The sequence below is a fragment of the Mustela nigripes genome, chromosome 1 (genome assembly GCF_022355385.1).
Source record: "Mustela nigripes isolate SB6536 chromosome 1, MUSNIG.SB6536, whole genome shotgun sequence".
Taxonomy (NCBI): domain Eukaryota; kingdom Metazoa; phylum Chordata; class Mammalia; order Carnivora; family Mustelidae; genus Mustela; species Mustela nigripes.
In genome coordinates, this window is record NC_081557.1 from 145,083,591 (window position 1) to 145,093,389 (window position 9,799).

The 9,799-nt window shown below is 35.6% G+C and overlaps 1 pseudogene; it reads left to right on the forward strand.

Moving 5' to 3' along the window:
* Positions 1–3,358: 3,358 nt before the first annotated feature.
* Positions 3,359–3,945, forward strand: LOC132013826 (large ribosomal subunit protein uL16-like; annotated as a pseudogene).
* Positions 3,946–9,799: the final 5,854 nt, after the last annotated feature.

A 9,799-nucleotide genomic window follows, 5' to 3' on the forward strand; every position in this document is an offset into this window, starting at 1 on the left:
CGTTAAAGTTACTTGAAAATTCCTCAAGTTGATTAACTGGTTAACCTAGGGAAGCTTAATGTTCTACCCTTAAATGTCTTTTGTTTGAATCTTTACTTCTGAAACACAGTCAGATTTGTGCAAATTAACTTTTTATTATTTATAGTGTTTTCTTGAAATGATTTTGTCTCATGTAAAAAAATATTTAAGTAATTCACTCCTACTAGTTTGTGAATTGTTTGACCATCTTACATATACAATTTTCTTCCTTATAAAACAAAATGATGGGGCACCTGGGTGGCTCAGTGGGTTAAAGCCTCTGCCTTCAGCTCAGGTCATGATCCCAGGCTCCTGGGATCAAGCCCCACATTGGGCTCTATGCTTAGTAGGGAGCCTGCTTCCATCTCTCTCTCTCTCTCTCTCTGCCTACTTGTGATCTCTCTGTCAAATAAATAAATAAATTTTTTTAAAAATGATAAATTTTGTGGTGGTGTCTGTTATTTTAGGCCTTGGCTATGTAGTATGCCATACTAAGATCATAGAGTGACAGAGAAGAAAAGGTAAAAAAAAAAAAAGGAAAAACAAATGAGCATGAGACTCAAAGATATTTATCTCCGTAAGTAAGCCAGTATCCAGTAAGCCCTCAAGAGCCAAAAATCAAATAACAAGCTTGATTATTATTTCCCCCTCAGTCTCAATCGAATCAACATTGGCCAGTTGACTGAGGTAGACACAATGGCAAGCCATAGTCAACAGTCTGTTTGGCTCCTTGAAAAATCATCATCTCTGGTTCAGATCATATTCACTGGCTTATATGACTCAGTCCTACTTTACTTACTTCAGTAAGTGTTTATCTAATTAAGGCTAGACAAGATAGTTCATCCAAATAAGATAATGGTACAAATATTCTTTCTCTCATCCTACACAGTACTTTTTATTGTCTTAGCTAGACTTTATACACAATAAATTTTTGTATCTCTAGCATTCATTTTTTATTAATATTTACAGATCCTTATTTAGTTTTACTTGGAATAACATTAGGCATTACTGCAAGTTTGCATTCTGAGGTAGATCTTTCATACATAAGAACTCTAATTTAAAGTGTCAGGATTGTAGTCATTAAAACTGGCAGCATTGCACTCCCTCACTTCCATAGATGTTGTCATGTCATTTGCTTTGGCCAGTGAAATGTGAGCAGAAGTGAACCTTCTTACTTGCCCATGGAAGTGTTATGAACCAGTCTGTCCTTCATCATGTTCCCTTTTCTCTCTGCCTCCATGAATATGTGTCCCATCAGCATGGGTTTTACAGGGAAGACAATAGGTGCAGAAAGACAGAGAACATGAATGAAATTAAATTTAATCCACTGCGATTTAGGGGTTAAAGCTATGGAAGCTGACTGCACCAACTGACAGACTGGAAGAACTACCAAAGTTTGAAATCTATTTCCAGATTAAGAGAATATTTGGATTTTGGAAAAATATGATAATATGAACTTGTTTTTCTAGTATGTGTAAATTGGGTCTTCCTCATAGAGTAACTCTAGAAACAATACCTTCCATATTGACTTGTTTATGACTAGATACAGGTTCAGCCATGTGAAATAGCCTGTATTTGACCCGTTTTTAATGTAAAAAATGGCAATTTCCTACAGTTTACCTAATAAATGTCCTGATGATACTATATTGTTTTGTGTATCTAAGGGAACTACACATTGTGTCTTAGTAAATTGATTGCTGAATAGAAATAAGATTACTCACATCTAGTATTTGCTTAGAATGTAATCTTATTTCATTAATGCCTTATGTTTAGGACATTAAAAAGTTAGGCCAAGTAACACAGTGTTATTAACAAACATTTGTCTTTTGCAGACATGATCTAATGCATTTTTTAAAGTTTTTGTTTTTTAACATGTTAACCGTTGCTTGTTTTAGGACACATTCTTGAGGTCATAGACAACATTTATCACACTTAAAATACTATGACACAGGCTATTTTGTTGGTTTTGAAGCTTTTGCCAATGAAAAATCAGATAACTAATTAGCCAATATGGCTTATTTGTTAAACTTACCCACTAAGAGAGCTTTCAAAAAGATTAACATGTATTTTTCATCCTCAGAAAGGGAATATTTCCATTAAAAGACAACACGCATGAAATATTTGACTATTACTCAGATTTTTAATTATTGAAATATTATTCCAATAGGGAAAACCCAAATCCACTATACTGAAATAAATTACAAGAGGAATATTCAAAAATGTTTCACTAAGTTTACTCCTATTTGGTTTCATAAGTGTACTAAATTAAAGTCAAATTTGAGGTTCTAGTTCTACATGCTTTAGAAAAATGTGGCTTTCTGGTTTCAAGAAACTAAGTTCAAGAATGATAAAACTTTAGACTTTCCAGATGTAATTTCTCATAAAGCTCTTTGGATATCAAATGCATTTACCAAACATTTTGATGAGTTGAGTGTAAATGAATCAGTAACATAAGAATTAAATTTCTCCAAAAGTACATGAGATCCTAAAAAATTAGGAAAAACAGTGCCTTGGAAGAATTCAGTTGGGTCTTGTCAAATCCAAAGAGTTTCAAAACTATGTTTTGAAGTTTTTCTGAAACTGAAAACTAACTATTTTTGATAATCTTTTGTTACAAATCCGAACTGAATATTGTTTCCAAGTTCTATTGGTAGTAAACAAATTGAAAGTGATTAAGACCATGACCAAAAATTCACTTACATAAATAATTTATTATAGCCTTAATAGTTTCATCACATAATTTTTCTATAAATAATATTCCCTAGAGTTCTAAAAATTAAAACTAGAGGAAAGTGATCAGAATGTACAAATATCCAGTTAAAAGACAAATAAATATTAGGGATGTAATGTATCACATGATGACTATAGTTTACACTGCTGTATAACATACATGAAAATTACTAAGGGGGAGATCCTAAGAGTTCTCACCACAAGGAAAATTTGTTTCTTTTTTCTTTTCTTTTCATTGAATCCATATAAAATGATGGATGCTAATTTAACTTATTAAGGTAATGATTTCATAACATATGTAAGTCAAGCCATTGTGCTGTACACCTTAGACTTATGCAGCAATGTTTACCAATTATTTCTCAATAAAACTGGAAAAATATGAAAAAAACCCTGAATTTCAGTAAATAATAAAAAAAATAAAAAAATAATCTGACTCCCCCGGTTCTCGAATTTTCTGTTATCAGTAATATTTTCACAGTGCTCTGAGACCAAAATAAATCCTTAAGTTTTGTTTATTAAGTAGCTAGGTCTACACAACATAATAAGTTGCACTATTCTAAAAATTTAGAATCTTTTTCTGTGGTATGCCACTGAAAATCTTGGTGTTGTCATGGGCCACTGCCTTGCCCAGTATTAACCATATTGCATGAACAAGCCATAGCCAAAGTCTCCCTTGGCAGAGGTGTCCCTGATGCCAAGATCTGCATCTTTTATCTGGGGTAGAAGAAGGCAAAAGTAGATTGAGTCTCTCTCTGTGGCCACATGGTATAGATGAATATAAGCATCTCTCCTCTGAAGCCCTGGAGGCTTCCTTATTTGTACCAGCATGTACAGGGTGAAAAGAAGTGGCAAAGATGGTTTTCACATACATGTGCAGCTCCATCCCTTCCACAGCATCCCTATCAACATGATGTTGTCCTGTAAAGTATGTGCTGTGCCTTTGGAGAGCCCCAGCCCACAGTAACCAGGATCCACATTGGCCAAGTCATCATGTCCACCCCTACCAAGCTGCAGAACAAGGAGCATATGATTGAGACCCTACACAGGGCCAAGTTCTAGTTCCCTGGCCACCAGAAGAGCCACATTTCCAAGGAGTGGGGCTTTGTGGCTGAAAAGCAGCTCATCCCAGATGGCAGTGGGGTCAAATACATCACTAATTATGGCCCTCTGGATATATGGTGAGTGCTGAACTCATGAGAAATTCAGCACTGCCCCTTCCCTATTCATGCCCCACCGATAAATCCTACTTCTTGTCCTAAATAAATAAATAAACTCAAAGAATGTAGTAGTGATATGCAAAACCACTACATGTAAATTAAAAATAATATTTTATTTCATTCTTAAATACTATAATCACTTATTATCAAGTTATAGGTGTCCAGTTGGAGACCACAAAACTTTTCAATTCTTGAAATCTTGTTGACATTGCCATCTCAATTCTTGTTGCAATTTTCTGACAGTATTTGATTTTTATAACAGAAAAAAAAAAAAAGGAAAACCCAGGTTCATAAAGATATAACACCATTGAGAGGAATATAACATGACCTAACATTGAAACTGTGAACTGCCTTGACCTAGTAGTTCACATGGTGTCTAAGAGATGTTGAGTGATTTTACATTTTGGGGGGGAAATTTAAAATATTCCATGTCATCTCCACGACTTTGGTATGACGCTCCAGGGTGCTTAGGATACAGTTTGGGAGTTGAGGGTTTTAAGAAGTCTCTTAAATTTATCTTACAACTGTGTCAGGATTTTGAATAGCAACTTATGTATAATGAAGCAAGTATTGCCAGCAATGAAAGCTAATATTAAGAAAAACTAATTAGTTTTATTGAACCTTAATAACAGTACTTTATAATGCATTATAAGATATTCTTATATTTAAAAAATAGTTTTAACAAATTAAGAAAATAATACAATCATTGGGACTTAGTTTTTTCATAACAAAATAATAAACTTTACTTTGAAGGACTGTTAACTAAAAATTCAATAGTGGGGGTACCTGGGTGGCTCAGTCGTGAAGTGTCTGCCTTCAGCTCAGGTCATGATCCCAGAGTCCTGGGATCAAGCCCACATCAGGCTCCCTGCTCTGTGGGGGAGCCTCTTCTTCCTCTCCTACTCCCCTGCTTGCATTCCTGCTCTCACCATCTCTATTTCTCTCTCTTTCTGCCAAATAGATAACAAAATCTGTAAAAAATTTTCAATAGAATTTTTTTGGTTTTTTGAAAAAATTTTTACAGATTTTAATTATTTATTTGACAGAGAGAGGCATCGCAATTAAGCAGAGAACAGGCAGAGAAGGAGAGAGAAGCAAGCTCCGCGCTGAGCAGAGAACCAGATGCGGGGCTCTATTCCAGGACCCTGAGACCATGACCTGAGTCGAAGGCAAAGGCTTAACCCACTGAGCCAATCCAGGCACCCCTAGAATTTTTTGTTTTTTTAAAACTGAAAATATAGGTATTAATATTTGTGTTAGAAAGGAATTTCAGGATATGATTTTTTTAAAGGGAGAGTTGATTTTTTTTTAAAGGTTTTTTTTTTTTTTTAAGATTTTTATTTATTCTTCAGAGAGAGAGGGAGAGAGAGCGAGCACAGGCAGACAGAATGGCAGAGGCTGAGGGAGAAGCAGGCTCCCTGCTGAGCAAGGAGCCCGATGTGGGACTCGATCCCAGGACGCTGGGATCATGACCTGAGCTGAAGGCAGCTGCTTAACCAACTGAGCCACCCAGGCGTCCCAAAGGGAGAGTTGATTTAAACATTATTTTATTAAACTCCAAACAGTTTATCATTATAGCATAGAACATAATATGTTAGGGAAAAAAATGAAGTAAGATTTGTTCATCTTAGTGTTCTATACATGAATTATGTCTAAAAACAAACAAACAAACAAACAAAACACACACACAAAAAACCCTGATTTTGCAATTGGAGGAATTTACAAAGAAGCCTCTGAGAAAATTTAAATACCAAACAAGTGTTATCTTTAAAGTCAGGTTATATTGATTTTTCAGATAAGGCATATAGATACTTTTTAGTCAGAATTCAAATCTTTGCCCTAAATCTTTAAACAATGGAAGTCATGTGACTATGTCTATAATAAACAAATACTTACAAGACTGTAGAGTCCATATAAGCAAGTTTTGCATGAATGTAGAATAGCTGTCCAATTAATACAAATATTTATTGCAAGCCTACCATGTACTCGCGTATTTCCAGGTACTCGGAATACAACAGTACACAAAGCAAAGGGGATCACTGCCTTCATAAAGCTTTCATTTTAATGGAGACAGAGAATAAATATGGTAAATAAGTAAAATATTAGAATGTTAGTAATACATGCTAAGAAGCTAAAATAAGTTAGTGGAAGGTGATAAGATATGTTGGGAGGTCTGAAAATCTAGACAATTTAAAAGTCCTCCTCCTCTGGGGAGGATTAAAAATTTATGAAGGGCCTTATTGAGAATGTGAGGAAAGAACCACAAGACGTAAGAAAGCAAACCGTATGAAAATCCACAGGAAGAACATTCCAGGAAGAAGAAAAACCAAGATCCTTTTTGGAAATGAGCCTTTGATGCAAAGATCAGCATACCTGAAATAGAGTGATCAAGAGAGAGAACAGTAGAATTAAAATCAGAGGTAGCAAGGAGCAAGACCACAGTGGGGCTGTAGTAATTTGGACTTTTGCTCATGTGAGAAATCTCTGGAGGGCTTTGAGATAAGTATTTATGTTATTCAACACAGATTTTAAAATTATTGTTTTGGCTGCTTTAGTGAGAATAGAATGCAGAGGACAATAAAGAAAGAAGGCTATAGACATAAGACAAAAGATGAGGGTGCTTTGGACTAGGACTAGGATTTCAATAATGGAATTGATTAGAAGTAGAGATTCTATATTTATTTTATTCATTTTATTTTTTAAAAGATTTGTATTTATTTATTTGACAAAGAGAGACCACAAGTAGGCAGAGCAGGAGGCAGAGAGGGCGAAGCAGGCCCCCTGCTGAGCAGAGAGCCAGATGTGGAGCTTGATCCCAGGTACCTAAAGGCAGAGGTTTAACCCACTGAGCCACCCAGGTACCCCTATTTTTATTTTAAAGGTACAGTACAGGTGTACCACCCAATATGGCCAAATGCAGTTACTCAAATTTAACACTTTTTTTAGATTTATTTATTTATTTGGGAAGTGGGGACGGGAGGAGCAGAGTAAGAGGGAAAGGAAGAGAATCTCAAATAGATTCCCTGCTAAGCACAGAGCCCAACGAAGGGCTTGATCTTAGGACCCTGAAATCATGACCTGAGCTGAAACCAAGAACTGGATTCTTAACTGACTGAGCCACCCAGTTACCCTTCAAATTTAACATCTAAAATAACTACTAAAAGTGAATTAAACTAAAAATTCCATTCCTCAGTTATGTTAACCACATTTCAAGGGCTCAATAGCTTCACAAATTTGTGGTACTATATTGGACAACACAGATGTAGATCCTTTCCATTGATACAGAAAATTCTATTAGATAGTGCTGATAGAACTAAGAGTGTTTGCTGACAAATTTGAAGTGATATGTGTGAGAAAGACAGTAATCAAGGATGATTTTTGGCCTGAAGGACTAGAAGAATTGAACACACTGATCTAGGAAAACCATGAGAAAAGCAGACTTGGAGGACATTCCAGGAGCTCAGCTTTAGAAATGTTAAATTTGAGATGTTTATTAGACATTAAATGGAGGTCTCCAGTAGACAGTCAGATACGGACACCAGGTTGAAGAGAGAAGTTTAGGCTGGAGAGCACAAGCAAGTTTTACTTTATGCCGGGCACCCTTCTGAATACTTGCCTAACTCATCCAGTGTTTACAACAACCTGATGAGCTAGTCATAATTACCATCATTTTATAGATGAAGAAATTAAGGCACAGAGAAACATGCCCTTTCTTGGTAAATTGAAAGAACGAGATTCTGAGCTGGGACAAACTGTCTCCTCCACAAAAGCTAGTTGGCAAAATAAAGCTGAATGAAACCAAGAAGTGAAGAGAGCTGAATAAAGGGAGAGGAAAGGAGAGAATGATACTGATTCTTTCAGCATTCCTTTGGATTCTGTGAGCTAACACAAAGATCATTACCACCCAACAGTAGAGGCAATAAAGTCTCCTTTTGGAGCACTTGGGTGGCTCAGTTGTTAAGCCTCTGCCTTCGGCTTAGGTCATGATCCCAGGGTCCTGGGATCAAGCTTTGCATTGGGCTCCCTGCTGGGTGAAAAGCCTGTTTCCCCCTCTCCCACTCCACCATTTCCCCTGCTTGTGCTCCTTCTCTCGCTGTCTCTCTCTCTGTCAAGTAAATAAAATAAAATAAAGTAAAATAAAATGTCTCTTTTTGATCAAGGCATTGCAACCTAAAAAGTTATATAACTTAAAAGTTTTATTATTATATTAATAATTGCCTAGCATGTGAAATAGTTTCTACTACCTGATACAAAACCAAATACTCTTTTGTGACCTTATAATATTGTGCACATATGTTGTACACACTCTGTTTGGGAACTTATTGGGTAACAGTAACATTATCTCTCTTTTCCTGACTAGATAGTGAGTTTCTTGACAACAGGGATGGTACACTGCAGATTGTTTGCTCAACACCCAGAACAGTGGTAGATTACATTCTGTCAACTTTGTAGTTTTTAAAATGTCTAAAAAGGAACATAATGTAAGAAAATAATATATATTTGACTTTAAAGAATCAGGGGAAAGTCAAATTAAAAAATTTTTTTTAAATTTTTCCTATTGTGTTATCTATTTCCATGTAACAAATAATCCCCAAACTTAATAGCTTTACACAGTAAACATTTATTATCTCACAATTCTGTTGTATAGAAATTTAAAAGCAAGGAATGTTAGTAGCCATTTTTGAAGCAGCTTACCATAGTTTATTTTCTAGGCTTTGATGTTTTTATTCTCCTTACATGCAATTCCCCTGCATGAATTAAAGCAGTGTCTAAAACCAAGTTCTCATTACCTAAATCAAGTCCAGATGTGAATGAAGCTTTTTAGGTGTAGTTTCTTGAGTGGAGTCTATTGTGTTCAGGTCCTCTTTTACTGCAGACTTTGAAACTAAAGAGACAATGTATCTTTAGTCCTCCTCCCATACCCAATATACCATGGTGGGACAGAAATAGGGGAAAATGGAAACCAAACATGGATCACTGGTCCATAACATTTCTGAAATCTTGTCAGATAAATGTTGGGTTTCCTCATTAGGTCCCCAAACCAAGGAATAATTCTAATTCGCTCTTTGCATCTCCATCTGGGCTCTTGGTTCTTTCCTCTGAGTCTTATTTTTTTTTTTTTTTTTTAATTAAAGGTGACATATGTTTTCAGCTGAGTAGTTTTCTCATGCTGCTTATTGCAATGGCTTTGTATGGGTATAGGGAAGTCCAGCTGTTTCTTACTCTATGCTGTCACTTTTTGGGCCTTCTGTGAATGTCAATGGAATTTGTTCCTTTAACCAAAACCATACTTACAAAGTTCTTGGCTATAGATACTGAAGCTTCCTTTTAACAAATCTCTTGTGTGAGTGCATATTCCCCCCAAAACTTGCCATTAATCTTTCTAAGGTCTTGGCCAGAATGGAACATCTATAGACCATGATTTTGTTTACTTGTTTGTTTTGGTTGTTGTTGTCTTGTTTTTGTTTTTGTTGTTGTTGTTGTTTTTAGCAATGCCATGGAATTGATCTTTTCTAAGAAGGTATTTTTTGATTTTCACAACATTTGCCAGTTGGAGATTCTGAGCATTTTAAAAACCAACAAGCTCTGGCTCCATTTTTTAAAAATAATCTTTCTTTTTGTCTAGCTCTCTTTTCACATTTTACAGTAGACATTAAAAAGAAACCAGGCAGTGCCTTCAACACTCTGCTTTGAAATCTCCTTAGTTACATTTTTGGACACATTTTCTACATTTCAGGATACTGCACATAAGAGTGTTACTAAACTTTCTGTCCCTACAAACCAAGGATTCCCTGTTCTTCCTATTTCCAATACCATCTAGTTCATTTCTTTTT